Source organism: Erinaceus europaeus, chromosome 11, assembly GCF_950295315.1.
Source record: "Erinaceus europaeus chromosome 11, mEriEur2.1, whole genome shotgun sequence".
NCBI classification, from domain to species: domain Eukaryota; kingdom Metazoa; phylum Chordata; class Mammalia; order Eulipotyphla; family Erinaceidae; genus Erinaceus; species Erinaceus europaeus.
Window position 1 is genome coordinate 63,347,588 of NC_080172.1, and position 22,146 is coordinate 63,369,733.

Genomic DNA, 22,146 nt, shown 5'->3' on the forward strand with positions numbered 1-22,146 from the left:
AATGTTTCCTTTTTATAAATAATTTTTTTTAAAAAAAAAGAGGTCCCAGAAAGCTATCTCTATTTCTGAGAAAAACAGCAGCCTGCAACTTGGTACATGGCCTGGAGCCCCGGCTAGTCCCTGACTATATTGTTAACTTGATCCTTCATTTCTCGTCTCCAGGACTGTGACAAACAGATTTCTATTGTTTCTATGGCATTTTGTTAGAGACTTTGTAGACTAAGACAGCATTACATAAAGTTAGAGATGACGGGTCTGCCAGGAACCTTTAAGCAGTTGGAGTGCCCCAATTACTCATATTTGTCAGTGGCCAGCTGCTGGTATCCAGTAGATCTCACCTAACTTCACTTGGCTTCTTACTGTTTTGTCCCTTTAGTGGGTCCTCTGTGTTCCCTTTGATAAGATGCAAAGTGGGGATCATATCCACAACTCAGAGAGTGTGGCCAGAACTGAGACAAACCCCAGGACCGTATCTGGCTAACCTCAATACCTCAATGGATTTTGTTATCATCATTATCATTGCTATCATAATCAGGCTAAAACTACATAGCCTGCTTCATTTTTCCTGTGCTATTCTTAATTGCCAGCAGGCTGTGGGTGGGATGACACCCAGACCTAATTCTTTTCTAGCAGCTGGACTATTTGACCAGAGGGGAACATTTCTAAGCTGGCTGGGACCCAGGAAGTATCTCAGCACTCTGGAAAATCCTCTAAGACAAGGGGACATTTGGGGACTTCAGCTGAATAGAAGTGCTTTTAGGATAAACATCAGTATGTCCTTCCCCTTAGCAATATTTTTTCAAACTGCAGAGTACAGTCCATTAGTGGGTAAAGGAATTTTAGTAGATCAAGATCAGCATCTCCCACAGCTCCCTTGAGAGAAAGATAGATAGATAGATAGATAGATAGATAGATAGATAGGAGTTAGACTATGACATCAGAAGAAATCATTTGTAGAATATGTTCCTACATATTCTGCTGTCAATAATTTTGTCTGCTGTCAATAATTTTGTGAGCCACTGCTCCAAAGTTGGTGTGAGAATGAGGCCTAGGGGTACCATTTGAGTCCACACTGTTGAACAAAAGAGTAAGGAGAGCTTTCCTGAGCCAAAGAATCAGGCTTGGGGTGGGGTCTGTGAGTGGGAGGTGCTAGAAACTTGCCACTTAACAACAGGTACCACGCACATCTCAGGTTGTTGTATTTGAGTTCCTTTTCAGTTGTACCTGTTTCTGGTCTATTTTTTTTTTTTAATTAGCAGTAGACATGGTAAACACCAGCCCATTCATTAATAAAAAGTACATGTGTGTTTATCTGCAGGTCCAGCAAAGAGGCAAGGAGTAAGAAGACTTGAGCAGGTCCATGAGGACCTGAAGCTCCAAGAGACAGAGGAGATGTTATTGTTGACCAGAACTACTGCAGCAAGGGGGCCTGGGCTGAGAGGAGACCATCTGGTCTGCCCTGGTCCCAACTTTCAGGGGCTTCTGTTCACTACAGGGTAAAGTCCAGACTATTTTGCCAGCTCCCAGGGCCCTTCATCCTGGGCCTCTGCTCACTCTCTCCAGGAACTCTGGAATCCAGACAAATTTTAAATTACTTATAATTCCTAGCCAGTCACACTGCTTTCTTTCTTGTGGCTTCTGATGTTTGGTACAGATTTTTCTCCCCGGAACATGGCTCAAACTGCCTCCTTCAGGTTTCATCTAAGATGTCACCACTTACCAGCCGACAGACAGCAGGCCGGGCTGTCTGCATGGTGTGGCTACCTGGTCTCCCTCCTGCACATCATGTTTGAAAGCTGAGCTCCCAAGGCTGGACTTGGGTCTGTTTACAGCTATCTGTCCACTACCTACCAAAGCCCTGAATTCATTTTTTATGAGCTGAATAGGCAGAGAAGAAGGAGCACAACATTCTCCTGAGGTCAGATCCTGTTTGCCCCACAGGCTCTGTATCAGGAATGTCCAGGAATCTGAGCCAGCAGAGGCTCTGGGACCAGCAGGAAATGCAAGTCCAAGGACAGCTCTGAGTCAGAGAGGACAAGGAACTGGCACTTACTCAGATGGCACACAAGAGGGTGGAGCTCAAGGTGATGCTGCCCTTCCTCCCTCTTTTATTACTCAGCCTGTGCTTGGTCTGAGGGGGCCCCAATTCCTGCCTCTCCTCCCATGAGCACCTTGAAGGAACTTCAGGACCTCTGACTCCAAGTACAAGGTGTGTCTAGGGTGTGGGAAAGAGCAGTGAGTGAGTTGGAACCTTGTTAGCCAGGTGACAGATTGTATCCGAAAATATCAAGAAAAGCTACTGAAGAGGAAGGTGGTAACAAACTATGTCTCCCCACCCCAAAGGAGACCACAGCTTTCATCAGCTTTTCAAAAATGTTGTGACCACAAACAGTAAACAAACACTGTGTTTGAAGCTTCTGAGCAGGTTTCTGGAATATCACTCTGGCAATGGTGTGCATGATAGAGCAGTTTCCCTAGATTCCCGGGTAGAGAAACATGTTCCATGGCAAGATAATGTGTAAATATTTGAGATCTGACATTTGGCTGTTTAATAAGATTGCCTGCCTCTCTGCATAGCATCAAGAGATTTTCTTTTTGGAGAGGGGTAGCCCCTGGCCCAGTGACATGGTAATGTGCCTACATGTTCAGTTGGCAGGTGCCTAGTAGTTCCCCCCCACACACACACACCCCCAAGGGCACCCTCTTCTCTCCAGCAGGAATAGATTCTCCTTCATTCCACAGCTGACTGGCTTCCTGGAAGTTCCCAGCCTTAGTTCATCCTCTTCATTCTCCTCCTCCTCCTCATCTCATTCCCTCCTGGATTATTTTGCTTTCTCACTCAACAAATAGGCATTTTTTTCAGCACTGACTATGTGCAAGGCACTTTGCCAGGTGGTGAGTAAGATCTTTCTTTGCCTTAATCTCAGGATGCAAGGAAGTGCTGTGTCAGAAGCCAGAGGGGAGTCAAATCGTTACAGGAAAGATTGTGGGGCCTCCTTCCAACACTGGGAAGGGGGGTCCAGATGGACTGGCTGCTCATCTGAGACAGGACTAATGACAGCAAAGTGGAAGAGCAAAGGAGCCAGCAAGGGGAGGCCTCCTTGTCTCCAGACACTGAAATGCCTAGGATGCCCATTGAATTTCCACAAATACCCCCAAAGAATACCTCCACTTTAGCCTCTGGATAGTCCCAGACTAGCCTCAATTGTTTTTGTGTGCCCACACCTGTTTCCTGAGTTCTGACATTGCTAATGTGGTGAAGTTCATTGTTTTCAAGAATGAGGACACCTGGCCTGTGAAATAGCTCACTGCTCTGCCATGTGTGCAACCCAGGTTCAAGCCTGGCTCCCACTGCATTGAAGAAAATGGCAGTGCTGTGGTCTCTTTCACTGTTTCTGCTTTGTTGTCTCCAGAAAGGAAGAGACAGAAAGAAATAGAGATCAATTTTGGGACCCAGGAAACAGTTTATTTGGACAGTGTGCTGCTTTTCTCTGTGTGTGATCCAGGTTTAAACCAGCCCCTAGTGCACTGGAGGAAATTTTCGAGCTGTGGTTGGTCTCTCTCTCTCTCTCTCTCTCTCTTTCTCTCACTGCCTCTATCTTAAAAACAAAAATAGCAACAAAAGAATAAGGACCTTGGTTTCCATTTACTCAGAGATGGGCCATTGGTGGGTGGCATTTCTCCCACTCTCACCTCTGCTGACACCTATGTGTGGGTCTCCTGGACAGAGATCCCTTGGGAGAACATCCCTTCCTGACAGGCAGTCCCAAAGTGATGATACCAGAGATGTTCAACTCTGCATGAGGAAGACCCACCAGGACTCCTGAGCTGCTCATCTCTCTCTCCTCCTAGCTCCAGAGTCTTTCTATTCCTTGCAGGGGCTGCAGAGTCACCATCCACTCCTATTCCTTATGGAGTCTCTCTCCTAGCCTGTAGCAGTGGTTTCAAATACAAAACATGTATCCTCCTCTCTTCCTGGATGGATGTGGTTATTCCTGGTAAGATTTTTCTCCTAAAAGTAATGGACTTGGTCCTATACGCTAAGTAATGAATGGCAGTGAGAGTGAGGCTATGGGGAAAGGGTTTTGGTATGACCCATGAGCTGCGTCTTGGAACTCCTGCTCAACTGCTGCTTCAGAAGGTGAATTCTTTCGTTCTTTCATGGAGCAACCATTATTCAGATACAGATACATTTTCCAGTGACAACACACTTCAATTCTCGGAAGTGGTGTCATCTAGATCCACATTAAGGAAGTCAATCACTGCTCTAAGTGCAACATAATTGGTTGGAACAGACCCATGCCCAGAACGGATACAGTAATTACGTGGGGTAATATACACCCCTTGTGCTGCCCTTCCCCACCCACAAATTCTGATTCCACAAAAACCAAAATTGCTTTTGCTGTATTGTGTGATAACATTTAGTTCTGCTACAGAAGATAAGAACAAATGGGATGGGGGTGGCAGGCAGTATCACAACTGGTAGAGTGCACATGTTACTATGCACAAGGACATGTTACCATGTTCAAGCCCCCAGTCACCTGCAGGGGAAAAGATTCTTAGGCAATGCAGTTATGTTGCAGATGTATCCCATTCTCTTTCCCTGTCTGTCTCTCTCACTCTGCCTCTCAGCTTCTATTAAAAAAATAAATCCACCAGCAGTGATGAAGTTGTGCAGGCACTGAGCCCCAGTGATAACCCTGGTGGGAAAAACAAACAAGCAAAATGGGATAGATACAACTCAGCCGAAGTCTTTCCCTTTTTCTTTCTTTTTGATAGAGAGCTAGAAAAAGTGAGTAAAGGAGAGACATCTGCAATACTGCCCTACCACTTATGAAGTGCCTCAACCATCCAGTTTCTGAAAAACAATCAAACACTTACAGAAAGTGTTATAAATAGAAATATAAAATATGTTATCCCCATGATGGTAAGAAGCGTTTTGCTCACTATTTCCCATTCTTGTCCCCAATGCCCACAGAAAATAAGAATGGATGTGGCCACAAGTGCAGAAAGGTGCAGAAAAATATCATTGAAAAGGTGATACCAGGTTTTTGGGCATCATAATGTGGGAAATCAGTTCATCCCATTACTTCATCCTCCAAGATTACTACCAGGTAAAAGACACCATAGATCATAGAAGATAAAGTTCACAAACCAAATTAATATATTCAAATAATTTGGTTTATTAAATCCATCTAAACTTAAAACTAAGTATCCAGGAAAACAGCTCATATGCTTGAGGTTCCTGGTTTATACCAAAGTAGTAGAGTGGTACTCTGGCTTTCCTCTCTCTCTATCCTGTGAAATTATATATCATATTTAATAAGTACATTTTTGATACAAAGAAAGAGAGACCACAGCACCAAATCTTCCTTAAATGTGGTTGGGACTGGGCTCAAACCTAGGTCACACACATGCAAAGCAGCACACTATTTAAGTAAGCTATTTTGCCTGCCCAATAAATAATTAAAAAATAAAGATAGACTAGAATGTTTAAAAATTAAAAAAAATAAACTTGATAGAAACAAAGGGAAGAAATAGGGCACGTGATGTAATTCAGGAAGGGTTCAGTGGTGTGGGAAGACTGCTGACTGCTGACTTGTATGTGCTCTGTCTCATAGGCCCTGGTCTGTATCTAGGTTCTGTGGCTTTGTTAGGAAGTGCACCACCTAAAATGGAATTAAGGAGTCCTATGAGCTAGGAAAGGTCTGACCAGAGTAATGTAACTGAAGGGTTGACATTCCATGCCTGGTGTCTCTAGACACAATCTGAAGGGAAACATGTTGAGGTGGTACTGGTTGTATTATTTAGTTAAAATCAGCAGATACAGTGTCAAATGGTATGGACTGAGAGAAGCATAAAGGAAAATGAGCCATATCCCAGAGGCTCCATGACTGGGAGAAATATGGGTTTTACAGAGAATGGGGAAGGTTCCTGCTGTCATAGAGTTTAAAAAGACATTAGATAGTTATTGTTATTACCAAGTTATTTTGGAATTTTGTTTACTTTGAAAATCGCATGGTTAGGATTTGCTGTACCATGCAAGACCTCACCATGTTTTATGTCATTTAATGTTGTTTATAAATAGCTGTATCTTATATACTGACAAGACCAGTTGCTTCTGGTCTAAGATTAAAGATGATTTAATATTTCAAAGAAAAGTCATTATTAAAAATGTATTAGCAATTTAAGCCCACTGTTAAAATTCAATCAGGTTACCAATGTGAAAACTTAAGTGCTTAGATTGAAAGTCTATATACTCAGAACTGGAGTCTATGCGTCAAAAAGTTCGAGACAATCTATTTTTCCTCTCCCATATTAACTAGTGATTTATAAGACTATATGTTAATAGGAGTGTATATTGACATCATTGCTGCCACTAAAGGTCTGTGTCCCAACCCCAACTCCCCTATAGTGAAGTTGAAAGTCTCACCCTCCCCCCAAAGTTTTTTTACTTTGGTGAAATACTCCAAACTCAGTCATATTCTGCTTTGTATTTTTCCCTTTCTTTTCTTTTTTCTCAACTTCTGTTTATGAGTGGGATTATCCCATACTCATCTTTCTCTTTTTGATTTGACTCACCTAACATATTCCTTCTAGCTCCTTCCACAATGGGTTGGAGAAGGTGGGTTCATTATTCTTAATAGCTGAGTAGTATTCCATTGTGTATATATACCACAACTTCCTCAGCCACTCACCTGTCCATCTTCACCTTTTAAGAATTTTTTTCCCAGACACTGCTCAGCACCAGTGTATGGTGGTGTGTGGGATTGATCCTGCAACCCTGGAGCCTCAGGCATTAGAGTCTATTTGCATAACCAGTAAGCTATTTTCCCCACCCCCAACTTCACTTTATACCACAGAGCAATAATATTTAAACCAGCATGGTATTGGAATAAAAATGGACACTTGGATCAATGGGATAGCATTGAGAGCCCTGTATGTTCCTGCAGATATACAGCCATCTAATATAATAAAAGGCCCCCAAATCTTCCCATTCAATAGGGAAAAGAAATTCTCTTCAACAAAGGGTCCTGGGAAAACTGGACAGCCACATAGAAAAAAGAAAGTCACATAGAAAAGAGAAAGTAGGCTACTACTCAACACTATGCACCACCCATTAAGTGCATATAATATGAAGCTCAAGGACCTGCACAAAGATCCAGTTTTGAGCTCCCAGCTCCCCACCTGTAGCGGGGGAGAGGGAGCTGCTTCACAAGCAGTGAAGAGGTCTACAGGTCTCTCTCTCTCTCTCTGCCTGTCTGTCTGTCTCCTCCTCCTTTCTTAATTTCTCTATGTCCTGCCCAATAAAAGTAGCAAAACTGGCCACCAGGAGCAGTAGATTCCTAGTACTGGCACTGAGTCCCAGGGATAACCCTGGAGGCAAAAAGCAAAACAAACAAGCAAACAAAAACAACAAATAAAACCACTATGCACCAAAATCATATCAAATTAGATCAAAGACCTGGGTTTTAGACCAGAAATTCTAAAATTTATAGAAGAAAATAAGTTCAATCTTTGCCTCACCATAAATGGAGCTTGAAGGAATATTACTGAGTGGGGTGAATCTTAAAGAGAGGTGTGAGTATTGGATGATCTCACTAACAGGTAGAACTTGGGAGACAGGGACAGCAAGGGAAATCACAAAGTAAAACTTGGACTGGGGTTGGTGTACTACACTTGAGCAAAGGACTCTGGGGAGGGAGGGGAAGAGAGGGGTACTAGGAGAGGGGGGAGTCTATGGGATCCTAAGTTGAAGTCAAGAATATTTTACAAACACTTATCATGGAGAGATGGGAGATTGTACCCATTGCATTACTGTAATTAACTCCTCAATAAAATAATAAACAAACAAGAATGTCCCAAACCATCTTTGTCCTTACCTCCTCCTCCAGAAGCCCCAACTTCAAGCCAATATGGAGGCACCTGCAGGGCAGAAAAGCTATCTTAGCTCTCCCTTCATGTACCGTGTGTTTACAGGCTGGGAACTGAGCTCCTTAAATGCAGAGACTTGTTTCTCTCTGAACCACCTGCATCTACATCCTGCCAGGGAAATTTTGTTGAATTGATAGAGAGTTGGAGCACCTGCCTGATGACTGGTTTGCCATGGCAGATTTGTTTTTGACATCCTAGCTGGAAGTCTGAATGCAACTTTACATAGAAGTACTGTTACACATGGTGACCGTGTCCTGTAGATTTATGGTATAGCTCTTTAGAAGTTAAGTCTCATGATCCAGGGACTTAATAGACACATAGGAATTTCAACTATGAGAAATTCATTATAAAATATAACTGAAGTTCTTTCAGAGTCGATTTATTTATGAGCTGAGAACTGTTCATGCCACTCCCACTGCCAGCCAAGCCCTAGATCCAGACATGTCCACATATCTGCGTATACATGGGCACAGTTCTCTTTTACCTAGCAGGTCTTCTGCTCCATGGAATCAGGTGCACACCATGGTTTTGCTCTCTGTCCTATGCTTACAGTTCAGATGCCGTAACACCCCAGGACAGAAACCAATCCTTGTTTTCAGCACACTGTTACTTAGGAACGACTCATTTCATCTCACACCTTCTCCCTGAAAAGTGGGAGGGGAGGCTGTGAAGTGCAGGTGATGAGTACAAGTGTGTACAGCTGGGCTCTATCTCCTGCCCCCCCCCACCATGGCATGCCTCACTCACCCTGGAGTCTGGTGGCCCAATGTGTTAATGTCTTCTCCCTTTCTTTCCCTGAAATTATTTTGCCTGATTTAATCCTATAGTCTTAGAGGTAGAGAAAGGTTTTGTTTTGTTTTGTTTCCCCTTTTGGATAATGTTTAAACAGAGTCTGGAAACTAACTGTGTGGAATGAATGGAACATATTGAATAACTATGAACAGTAGTGGTTCCTACAGTATAAATCGATGTAGAGCTTTTAAAAGTAGTTTGTGAGATGGGGCTCTGAAATCTATGAAACTTCTTAGAGTTAGATTAGTAGCTCTCAGCTGGGTATGATTTTGCCCCATATCCCCCCCTCCAACATTTGGCAATGTTTGGAGACATTTTTCATTTTCATGACTTGTGAAAAGGGGTAGAGGTTAGAGATACAGTTAAATGTCCTACTATGCACAAAATAGATACCCATGACCAAGCACTGCCTACCTAACACAAAAGATTAGTGGTGACAACACTGAGAAACACTAAATTAAATGGTTGTATCTGGTCTGTCAAAATAATGATCCTACTTAGGGAAACAACTTAAGACTATTAGCAAACATCTTATTTGTAAAGATTAAAATGTATATAAAGGCAAATCATTTCTGAATCTCATTTCCCTATCATTGGCTTGCTGTATAAACTTTTAATGGTTATCTTAATACTCTCTAAGTCCTCATTAAAGTTTAATTTCTCAGGTACCATTTTTTAAAAACTGCTTTTTAAAGTATTTATTTATCCCCTTTTGCTTCCCTTTTTGTTTTATTGTTGTAGTTATTATTGTTCTTGTTATTGATGTCATCATTGTTGGATAGGACAGAAAGAAATGGAAAGAGGAGGGAAAAACAGAGAGGGGGAGAGAAAGATGGACCCCTGCAGACCTGCTTCATTGCTTGTCAAGTGACCCCCTGCTGGGATTCTCACGCTGGTCCTTGCACTTTGCACCACAAGCGCTTAGCCTGCTGCGCTATCACTTTTTTTTTTTTTACAGGTCAAGTGTTTTGTTGTTGTTTATGTCTAGGCAAGCAATTATTGAGGAAAAACGAGGAACTATAAAGTTTATTGAGACTGATTATGGCAGATTGTATTTTCTGAAAGTGGCTGTACCAATATGTCACATTCTTTATGCTTTTTTTCTAATGTGACTGTATTCTTTCCATTGAGCAGTGGAATCTACTTTCCCTGCCATGGCAGTCTTCTAGAGCTGAGGTACAAGGGGGGATATTGCTTCTTCTTGGAGCCCAGTCATCATGCTGTGAGGAACTTCAAACATTTGCATGTGTGAGTGTCCTGGCTTGGCTAGTAGTTCCAACTGGGATATTGAGGTTTCAGCTGACAATATTAACCAGCAGACCTGTGAGTGAGTTTCTCCTTTCCCTCCCTCTCTTTCTTGCTTTTTCTTTCATTCTCTCTTTCTTTCCTTTTTTCCTTCTTTCTCTCCCTCTTTCTCTCTCTTTTTTTCTGCTCCTAGTAAACTTGCTCCTTCAAAAAGAGAGGGAGAGACGCAAGAGAGACAGAGAGAAGAGATACTACAATACTATTCTGCTGCTCATGAAACTTCTTTCTCTAGTGCCCCTTGTGGTGACTGGGGCTTGTGCATCATAAAGTGTGTGCTCTTCCAGGTGAACTGTCTCTTTAGATGGTTTCTACTCATGACCATTGAAAGATCCCCAGTCTCCTTTATTTAAGTTTTTTTAATCTTTATTTAGAGACAGCCAGGAATCGAGAGGGTAGGAAAAATAGAGAGGGAGAGAGGAAGAGAGATACCTGCAGCACCACTTCATCACTTGAAAAGATTTCCCCCTGCAGGTGGGAAGATCCCCAGTCTTCAAGTCTTCTCAACTAGCTCTTTGTGGAACAGAGGTAAGTGCCCACCCACCCTCCCTTTGTGTCTTTTCTAAATTCTTCACTCAGGGAATTCATAGTATAGTAAAACTGTTGTTTAGAATCACATGTTACTCCACAATTTTGGAATAGTTGTTACATCATAAAATATATTAAGTAGAAACTATCCATCAACTATATCAAAAATGTGCCTTACAATAATACTTCCAAATTACCATACATCATGAACTTTCAAGAAATCTGGCAAGTGGCTAAAATTACATATTCTAAAATTTAAGTGTTAGAACTTTTCTGCCCAAGCACTGAATAAGTGACAAGCATACTATCCCTCTCCTTTCCTATATTCAAGGCAGACATCACTAACAAGTCATAAAACTCTGTTGATGTGCAGAAAACCAACCTGGAAGCTTTTTTTCAACAGAGCACTTGGTAAAACACACCAGCAATCATGTGACTATGGCTAGCAAGGCTTAAACCTTCGTTGCCATTTCCAGTGGTTCTGTAATGAACTGAGGTTGGTTTCCATTGACTTATCACCAGACAGAAGAATTTAACTATTGTTTAAGCAGTTGTACACAAGAAAATATATGACTTTGTAGCAGCTGCTTGCAAAAATTCTACTCTAATTGGTTAGCAGATGAATATGAAAGGGATCTTTTTATTCTGATTTTGAGAATTCATCCCCAAAACAACAGTAGCAATTTAATAATGGTAAAATTCACTTTTATTAAAAAGAAACAAACTCAGATCCTTAGTACATCAAGGAAATATTTAACAGTTAAAAAAATTGCAAGAATCCCCTGAGGAAAAAAAAATAACATGATGAGATAGACCCATATGCCTAAGTCAATGATAACAGATTGTCAACCTTCCTGGAATAACGCAGAGGTAGAAATTTTCATTTCAATTTGGTGAGCCAAGCACACAGTTGAAGGGGGCATTGGTACATGTATTGTTTTAATGTTTGTTTAATACATATTATTACACTGGGTCTAGGGAAAAGCACGGACTGAACATGCCGTCACTTTTTCAATTTTCTGTTTGTGAATTTGATGTCTTCACCTTTCATCTGACAGCTAAACTCTTCTCTCTCTCTCATCTAATAGAGATTATGGAAAGCCAAAAGTTTTTTATTATTTTTTTTCTTAAAAAAAGAATGTAATAATGGTTATTTGAAGAAAATGACCAAGGTAACTGAATTCTTAGCCAGGCAGGCAAACCATATGCCTAAGGTACTATTTTACCCAAGATTTTATGAATTCTGGAGACATCACAGTGCTCTTATTCTTTCATAGTAGCTTTTTGAACTTGAATAAAGTGACCTGTAAAAGGGGTAGGGAAGGAGAAGCAGGGATAATAAAAAAAAGTTATTTCAATTGAAATTGTCTGCTATTCCTTTGAGAACATTTCTAAAATAATCTTTTAACCAAGGCAAAAAACACTAGAAAGATTCTTGAGATAATTAAAATTTGTCCTTTTTTTGTCTCTCTGCCTGCTTTTAAAAAGCTCCATTCTTAGACCCTCACAAATTAGCTCACTTGCTTAGTGTGTTGCTTTGCCATGTGTATGACCCAGGTTTGAGCCAGGTGCCCACAAAACTGAAGGAAGCTTCAGTCCTAGGGTTCTTCCCCTCTCTGTGTGTGTCTCTCTGTCTCTAAAACAAAGTTAACAATATCAAACACCTACTCTGAGCAGGCAAGCAACTTCAGTGTCACCATGTTTCTCCTTGGGTACTGGAGCTGGCTTCTCATTTCTGTATGTCTCCTCAAAGAACTCTATGTGACTTATCTGTTATATTGTTTTAAGTTTAAGATGTTACTGGAATCTTTCTTTTATTATTATAATTATCTATTTTCCCTCTGTTGCCCTTGTTTTTTATTGTTGTTGTAGTTATTGTTGTTGATGATGTCTTCATTGTTAGATAGGGCGGAGAGAAATGGAGAGACGAGGGAAAGACAGAGGGAGAAAGAGAGGCACAGGCAGACCTCCTTCACTGCCTGTGAAGCAACTCCCCAGGGAGCCAGGGAGTTGCTTCACAGGTCCTTGGTCTTTGTGCTTTGTAGGGCGTGCATTTAACACACTGCACTACCAGCCGACCATGGAATCTTTCTTTTAAAACTATTTATTTATTTTTCTTTAAATTTTTATTTATAAAATAGAAACACTGACAAGACCATAGGATAAGAGGGGTGTAACTCCACACAATTCCCACCACCAGAACTCTCTATCTCATCCCCTGATAGCTTTCCTATTCTTCAGCACTCTGGGAGTCATTATGGGGTGCAGAAGGTGGAAGGTTTGGCTTCTGTAATTGCCTCCTGGCTGAACATGGGCATTGGCAGGTCAATCCATACTCCCAGCCTGTCTCTTTCTTTTCCTAGTGGGGCAGGGCTCTGGGTAAGCAAACGGGATTCCAGGACACATTGGTGGGGTCATCTACCCAGGTTGGCATCATATTAGCATCTGGAACCTGGTGGCTGAAAAAGAGTTAATATAGAGCTAAACAAATTGTTTACTAATCATGAACCTAAAGGCTGGAATCGTTCAGAAGAAGTTGGGGGGGGGTTTCTGTTTTGTAGATAGTTAGTAGGCATATTTTAGTTATATTCCAAAGGAACTATGATGATACTAGTTTGTTGTTTTTTCTTTCCTGAGCCTGACATCTGATATGCAGGTGGATCCAAGTTATTGTCTAGGGAGGTGATGTCATGGCTGGAAAAAAGACCAGAAAGCTGGATCAGGGAAGAGAGTAGCTCCCAAATATGGGAAAGGTGTATAAATATTGTTGACTATAAACCCCATTGATTTGATGTGATCTAGGGCCCATATTCAGCTTAGAAGCCTATGTGACCTCTGCATCTCTGTAGCACATTCTGTGGTCATGAGTAGAAACGTTCCAAGCTGCCCCAATTTCAGGACCCATCTTCCTCAGGTGGAACACAGAGTATGTTGCAAGCCTTCGGAGGATGGAACATTCTCTATTGTTGTTGATTCAAGTTTAGGGCAAGGTCCTGTGGGGGACCTCTATCGTGTTGTTCCTGATAGAGATGACCGGTAACAATGGAAAGAGGGATTTATTCGAGGTCTAGGCCCATCATGTCTGTTTGGGAATCTCAGGACTCCCCGAATAGGGCCCCAGCTGATGGGGTGGCCTGATAGTGACTAAAGAGTCATCCTTAAAGTATGCCAGTCTCTTGCCCTTATTCAGCTTTTGCAGTCCTTACTTTGATAAGGCTAGCTTTGGAGTTACTTAGGGAAGTATAAAAGGTAGTAGGTGAGGAGGGTTTCTAAGTCTAAGTAGAAACTATTTCATCAGGAACTTTATGGTGTCTTTTTAGATCTTTCTGTTTGTTTGCTGCATATACAGACTCACTGCAGACTATTGTGCACTTTTGCTTCCAGGTATATATTTTGCCCTAATTTATGGATACATATGAACATATACCCTGACTCATGGGACCTATTTTATACCTAGGTTTTGGGACTTTGTTAGGAAGTGAACCACCTGAAATGGAATTAGAGAATCCTATGAAAGGGAAGGTTTCACCCGAGTAATGAGGCTGAAGGATTGACATTCCATGCCTGATGCCTCTGGACACATTCTAAAGTGAAGTATACTGAGGTGGTACTCTTTGTGTTGTAAATATGTTTTTATTGGAAGGATTCTTGAGTAAGAACAGTTGTTGCTACATGTGTAAAATTTCTCAGTTTTCTGCAAAACATTCTCACCTCCAGCCTAGGTAGGTCCCATCCACTATCATGCACCAGGACCTGAAAGTTCCCCCATCTTCCCACCCCCACCCCGTCCATAAATGAGATCATCCCATATTGATCCTTCTTTCTGGCTTAACTCAACATGAATCCTTCAATTCCCATCCAAGATGAGTTAAAGAAGGTGAGTGTATCATTCTTAATAGCTGAATAGTCTTTCTTCTTCTAGCGTTTGCCCTTCTCCCGTAGCCAGTCAACAGCGTCAGGTTGAGCCTGATGTAAAGTTTCGAGACCTCCTTTGAATCTGGAGAGGTGGCAGTCGTTGACTACGTGGGTCATAGTCTGTCTGTAGCCACAGGGGCAGTTCGGGTAGTCTCTGGCTCCCCAGCGATGGAACATAGCGGCACACCGGCCATGGCCTGTTCGATAGCGATTGAGGAGGGCCCAATCATAACGTGCTAGGTCAAAGCCGGGTTGATGCTTGCAGGGGTCTGTGATGAGGTGTTTGTTCTTTACCTCAGCTGACTGCCAACTCTGTTTCCAAGAGACTGGAACAGAGAAGTTCAGTGTAGGCATAGGGGACCAGATTGGGTGACGAGATGTCAAGCGTTGGACAGGGTGGGCGAAGATATCCGCCTTACTCATAGGCAAAAGTTGAAAAACAAGATCAAACTAAGCAGAACTTGGACTGGAGTTGGTGCACCAAAGTAAAAGACTGGTGTGTGTGTGGGGGGTGTGTGTGTGGGGTGCGGGGGTTCAGGTTCTGGAACATGATGGCAGAGGAGGACCTAGAGGGGGTAGAATTGTTAAGTGGAAAATTGGGAAATGCTATGCATGTACAAACTATTGTATTTTATTGTCGACTGTAAAGCATTAATCCTCCAGCAAATTTAAAAAATAACTGAGTAGTATTCCACTGTGTATATATAGCCCACAGTTTTCTCAGTCACTCAGCTGTTGTTGGGCACCTGGGTTGCTTCCAGGTTTTTGCTATTACAAATTGTGCTGCTATGAACATAGGTATACACAGATCTTTTTGGGTGTGCTTGATTCCTTAGGATATACTCCCAGTAGAGGAATTTCTGGGTCATATAGGGTAGATCCATTTCTAGACTTTTGGTAGTTTGTTACTTAAGTATTTTGTTGTTGTTATGTCACTGTTAGGTGAGGGGCGGGGGACAAAGGGTGTGGGGGGAATGGAATGGCTAGAGAGATAGCTCAATTGGGAGGGTGTCTTTTCCTTCCTTCCTTCCTTCCTTCCTTCCTTCCTTCCTTCCTTCTTTTTCTTTCTTTTTCTTTTCTTTTCTCTCTTTCTTTCTTTCTTTCTTTCTTTCTTTCTTTCTTTCTTTCTTTCTTTCTTTCTGCAATCCATGTGACTCAGGTCCAAGCCTAGCCTCTCCATATTGGAAGAAGTTTTGGTGCTGTGGTATCTTTCCCCTCTCTCCCTATGTCTCTGACTCTTTTTTCATCTGAAAAAAAATTATAGTCCAGAGTGGTGATACTCCCATGATATAAAAAAAATAAAAGCTGAGTGTCATACAAATTAAAACAATTTAATTTAACTGTTTTCTTTTTTTAGAAAACCATATACAAATTTAAATTTTGGGGGGTCAGGTGGTAGCACAATGGGTTAAGCATTAAGTGCACATGATGCAAAGTGCAAGGTCCGCCTTAAGGATCCCAGTTTGAATCCCTGGCTCCCCACCTGCAGGGAGGGTCATTTCACAAGCTGTGAAGCAGGTCTGCAGGTGTCTATCTTTTTCTCCCTCTCTCTGTCTTCCTCTCCTTTCTCTATTTCTGTCTTTCCTATCCAGCAACAACAACAGCAATAACAATAATAATAACAATAACCACAGCAAGGATAAACAACAAGGGCAACAAAAAGGGGAAAAATAGCCTCCAGGAGCAGTGGATTCCTAGTGCAGGCACTGAGTCCCAACAATAACCCTGGAGGCAAAAAAAAATTAATTTACAAACAAAGGTGGCCAGGAGATATCTCACACAGTAGACTGTATGCCTTATAATTCAAAAGGCCCTACCACAGTGTGGAAGTTCTATGATATTGAAATGGTACTGGGGTGTCTTTTCTCTCTCTGTTCACAACTGAAGTAAAGAATGCAAAAACTGACCTGGTGAGGTTGCTCCATAGTGGTATTGCACTGGCACAAGGTTTTAAATTTTCCCCTAGTGTTGCACTAATTTTTGTTGAAGTTCCAAAGTAAAAATATCTATAGACACTAAGTATTAAACTACCACAGTTCTCTGAGAGATGCACTATTGTGTGCATTTTCCTCATGTGGAAATGGAGGAATAGGTGTGACAAGATTGACTACTTGAAGTCCCAGAAATCAAACCCAGATTTACTGAACTGCAAAGTATATGCTCCTTACTGCTGTACTTCTCTGTGTCTTGTTGTACAGCATGATTTTGAGAGATTAACAGGATGATTTCTCTTGAGCAGCTGGAAGGAGCTGGTTCCTGGAAACCAACAGTAAAAATCACACACTTATGACTGGATATCCTACAGTACTGAGCCACTGACTTGCTTTGGATAGCTGAGGGTCTACCAATTTGAACACCAATTGTTAAATTGCATGGGTATTTTTCCTAAGTGTGTTATATAATGCCTTACCTTCTTAAGCTGGATAGTCTAAACAGAATTTAGCCTTTCCTTATATACTCAAGATTTACCAATGTGAACATTAGCTACAGTTAAGGAAACTATAAAACAGCAGTGCCCTGGGGGCTCTTAAAGATAAGGATGAATTTAACCTACAATTTAAGTAGTCCCAAACTACTGTGCTATATGAGTTCTTGTGTCTGCTCTTCATAGATTTTCTGCCACGCCCACAGCCTCCTGGCTATTGACTCTTCATGCTACTAGTATCTGGCTATATTAGTCCTTTGTCCTCTTAGATTTGCTACTTATAACCTATGGAGGCTGTGAGACCAATATGGTTAGGTACAGTTTGTCTGAACAAGATTATTGAATGACTGAGAGGGTTTCTTTTGTGTAGGAAACATGAGTTATAGTGGATGAAATTTATACTATTTTTTTCAAGTTATTTTTTGTTTGTGATTAATAGTGGTTTACAAGATTGTAAGATTACAGGGTATATTGCCATAGCACACCCACCACCAAAGTTCTGTGACCCCGCTCTCCCAATGATAACTACCCTACGGTTCTCACTAAATCTTAGAGACAGTTTGTTTGCTGCCTCTTCTTCTCCTCCTCCATTTCTTCCTTTCATTTCTTTCTTTCTTTCTTTCTGTCTGTCTGTCTGTCTTTCTTTCTTTCTTTCTGCAAGTTCATATGTTCTCTAGATTTTACATATGAGTGAAACTATGTGGTAGTTGTATTTCATCTCTTTAGTTTTTTCACTAAGCAAAATCACCTTCAGTTCCATCCATATTGTCCGAAATGATACACTATTATATTTTTTATTACAAAGTAGTATTCTATGGAGTATACATCCCATAACTTCTTTATCCAGTCATCTGTCAATGAGTATTTAGGCTGCTTCCATTTTTTGGCTATTGTGAATTATGTATATAGGAGTCCATATATCCCTTTCAATTAATATTTGCATGTCTTTTGGATAAATGCCTAAGAGTGTATGCCAATTATTTTAACTTCCTGGTTCTCTCAGTCAAAACTGATGAGATTGTTAGTTAGCCAGTGTGCTAGTGATATTCACTGGTACTCACCTACCCACAGTCCTCTTTAAGGGACTATCTGCCTGTCATTATTCCTACTTTTTCAGTGATCATAACTTGCCCTCTGTGATTATTGTGTTCCCCTTAGTCTGAGTCTGGATGTATGGAGCATCTACCCAGGGGCAACCAGACCATAGTCTGGTCAGTGACAATGAGAAAAAGATAAGCTGAGCTCAGCCATTTCCAACTCTCAGGAATTTGAATTGGGAAACACACTAAGTCAGTGGGTAAGGAATGATATTTGAGATGGAAAGTTTATGGCATGAAATTGTAATCCTTGGGGCCATGGTGTATCAGGAGCCATGTGAAGTGAGAGTGATGAATAGCAAATCATCTCAAAGATGAGTGGAAGAAAAATAAGGAAGCCGGTACTGACAGACAGACAGACAGACAGACAGACAGACACACACACACACACACACACACACACACACATGGGGAGAGAGAGACAGATAGAGAGAGGAGGCAAGACTCTGTTGTGGTCACTTCTTTAAGCACTGGATCTTTTGAGGGAGTCTCTGTACCTCCCCCTCACTAACCCAAAGAAGCTAACTATAAAAATCAATTTCCTGGGCTGGAGAGACAGCATAATGGTTATGCAAAAAAAAAAAAAATCTTTCTTGCCTAGAGCTCTTAAGTTCCAGGTTCAATCCCCAGCACCACCATAAGCCAGAGCTGAGCAGTGCTCTGGAAAAAAAAAATAAAAGAATCAATTTCTGGACAGCTGGGTTGTTAGGGTAATTTCCTATATTTTCTGAACCCCATGCAAGCAGAAAAAAAATACAATTTAACTACATAAGATAATCAGGAGAATTTTCAAAAAAGTCAGGATTGTTATAAAGATAGTGTTCATGGAGAAAAAAAAATAGTAGTTAGTAATGATGGTAAGAAACAGGGTCTGAAATCCTATTATAGCTTGATGAGTCAATTCATCAACACAGAAGCAAAGATTACAAGATACAAATGTAAAACAATCAGAAGAAAACCCTTGGGTCCTGCTAAGGTTTGACTTAAATGAAACAATTAGCCCTGCATACAATTCCTGAGTGTGTGTGTGTGTGTGTGTGTGTGTGTGTGTGTGTGTGTGTGTGTGTGTGTTTACAAGGCTGTCTGCTTGTATGCGGAAGGGAGTATGATACTGGGGAAGAGGGTTATGACCATTCTCATAAGGCCCAGCAGCAGCCTCTGAAAGGAAGTACAGTTAAACAGGTACTCTCCTACAGTAGTTCCTAAGGAAGAAAACAGTCTAGAGGCATTTAAAGACATGAGCCAAACTAGAGGCCATGACTAATCTGTTACCTTTCTTAAAAGCAGTGTTTCTTTCAGCCACCAGGTTCCAGATGCCATCATGATGCCAACCAAACTTCTAGACAGACGACCTCACCAATGTGTCCTGGAGCTCAGCTTCCCCAGAGCCCCACCCTACTAGGGAAAGAGAGAGGCAGGTTGGGAGTATGGATCGACCAGTCAACTCCATGTTCATCGGGGAAGCAATTACAGAAGCCAGACCTTCCACCTTCTGCATCCCACAACGACCTTGGGTCCATACTCCCAGATAGATAAAGAATAGGAAAGCTATCGGGGAAGGGATAGGATATGGAGATCTGGTGGTGGGAATTGTGCAGAGTTGTACCCCTCTTGCCTCTTCTATGGTTTTGTTAATGTCTCCTTTTTTAAACAAATAAATAAATGAGCTTAAAAAAACAAACAAAAAAACCAGTGTTTCTTGTTTGTTTTCTTCCAGAACACTGCTCAATTCTGGCTTATGGTAGGAATTTATCCTGGGACCTTGGTGTCTTGGACATGAAAGTTTTTTTGCATAAGCATTATGAGATGCCGGGCTAGTGTGAGGGTCTTTCTTCCTGGGCACGTGCTGTCTGGGTTGGAGAGAACTTGACCAAAGCCAACCTGGGCTGCTGCCTACTCAGCGACGCATGAGAGAGACCAGGAACTCGTGGCAGAGCGGGAACGCAATGCATCTTTATTGATCAGAGACAACGTTTTTATCTAATTGAACTAGAAATGGCAAGTCAGGAATGTAAATGGCTGGGAAAGAGGGTGGAGAAAAGAAAGAGCGGGAAGGTAGAAAGCTTCCGTAGCAATGGATGCTAGGGTTTTAACTGGCGGGATTAATGTATCCTGCAGGCAGGGTGGGTCTTGAGGTATAAAGAAGATAGATCAGGCAAAACAATGATTTTGTAAATAGGCCATACTATCAGCAATGCAGCATGCAGCAGGGGGAGCTGGTTTAATGCCTGACAATTATGCTGTCTCTTTAGCCCTCATTCATTGTTGGTGGTTCTGGAGACTATGGCTCATTTGATATTTTGTTCCTCCAGAGAGGTTAGTGAAGCTGCTCTAGGATCTCTCAGCTCTGCTCCCACACAAAAAGGTAGACAGTGGAAGGTCAGAAGTCAGTGAACACAAGACTTTTCTCTGCTGTACACACTGCTCAAAACTGGCCCCTATAGATGTCTCAATAAGTGTTCCACCTCATATATAGGGTACAGGAAGCACGCCATTGATGACCAATGTGCTGAGACAGTCTTGCTGGACAAAAGTCAGAGGTCAAGCTGAAAGGGAGCAAGAGACTGGATCTGGAGTGAAAGGCTGGGGAAGATTATAAACTACTATGAGCAGCAGGGTGGGTAATAAAAGAGATGAGACTATACAAAAGTGTTCAGGGCTAATTCTGGACAATAGTCTATGCTGGGAAGTTGATCCTAAAGAGTGTGTGAGGGTTGGGGGCCAGGCAGTGGCACACCAGGTTAAACGCACATAGTACAACGTGCAAGAACTAGCACAAAGATCTCGGTTCAAGCCCCCAGTTCCCCACCTGTGTGTGGAGGGGTCATTTCACAAGTGGTAAAGCAGGTCTGCAGGTCTCTCTCTCCTCTCTCTCTCTCTCTCTCTCTCTCTCTCTCTCTCTCTATATATATATATATATATATATATATATATATATATATATATTCCTTCTCTTCCCCTCTCAATTTCTTTCTATCCTATCTGGGAAAAAAAAAAAAGAGTATGTGCAGGGGATAGGACAGAGCTGGTGAAAAGTCTGTTACTTTCAGACACACATGTCACCATGCTCTCTGCCCAATGTAGGTAGTTAACAAAGATCAATGACAGGGAAGGAGAAGAAGATATGAATGCATTAACAAAGGTGGAGGACATTTCAGATGCTACAATTAACAAGAGATGACTCAAACAGTTAATTTCTCTCCCTCTCCCTCTCTCTCTCTCTCTCTTTCTCAGAGTACTTTGTAGTGTACTGGGGACTGAGCCTGGGGTCTTTGCTGCCTCAGGCATGAAAGTCTTTTACATAACTATTTTGCTATCTTCCCAGGCTCCCAAGCAGCAGATACCTTCTGCTGAACTGTTCCTTCCTTCTGATGACAGAGAGAGAAAGAGAGTGAGAGAGAGAGAGAGAGAGAGAGAGAGAAAATCCATGCCAAAACCTGAAAAATGATTGAGATAATCCTCACAAAATGAATAAGAGATCATGATAAATAAGTCAGTGACACTTGCTCTAGATTTTGAAAGCCAAATTTGCATTGCTCCTGGGGTTTCACTAACATGTCCTTAAACTCTGTATCAACAGATCTCTGAAAACTGAACCTTGGCACAGCACACACTGGAGAGGAGGCAATGGAATATCCTTATCTGCCACAGGCACCCTGAGAGTCCTGGGAGCATGAGTATTGCTAAGCGTTTTGGGGTGACCACAGATGAGGCAGAGAGACCAAAGGAAACAGTGCTTCTGATATACCCCAAAGTGCCGAGCCATCTACGCCAAATCGTGTCTTGCGGACGTTTACCATACGGCTTCTTCCACCTTCTACGACTCCATTACTATTGGAACTATTCAGCTCGTCAACGTATATAAGCCTCCCAGTGCCTCATGGGATAATGAGGTCCTGCCTAGCCCGAATCACCTAGCCGTTTACGTTGGAGACTTTAATAGTCATCACCAAGACTGGGGATATTCCTCCACTCGTGCTGACGGCTCTATCTTAGCCTACTGGGCTTCAGCGAATAACCTCTCCCTATTATACGATCCCAAACAGCCAGGCTCTTTTCACAGTGCTAGATGGAATAAAGACTCGTCACCCGACCTGTGCTGGATTAACACAGTCAACAGCCAAGCCTTTCCCGCTACGAGACAAGTTCTCA

At 41.9% G+C, this 22,146-nt stretch overlaps 1 long non-coding RNA gene across 1 annotated transcript; it reads left to right on the plus strand.

Annotated features, from left to right (window-relative positions):
- Positions 1–2,135: 2,135 nt before the first annotated feature.
- LOC132541233 (uncharacterized) lies at positions 2,136–19,608 on the plus strand. Its single transcript, XR_009552401.1, has 4 exons — positions 2,136–2,213; positions 3,888–3,998; positions 10,504–10,557; positions 19,294–19,608. It is a non-coding gene; the product is annotated as an uncharacterized LOC132541233 (long non-coding RNA).
- Positions 19,609–22,146: the final 2,538 nt, after the last annotated feature.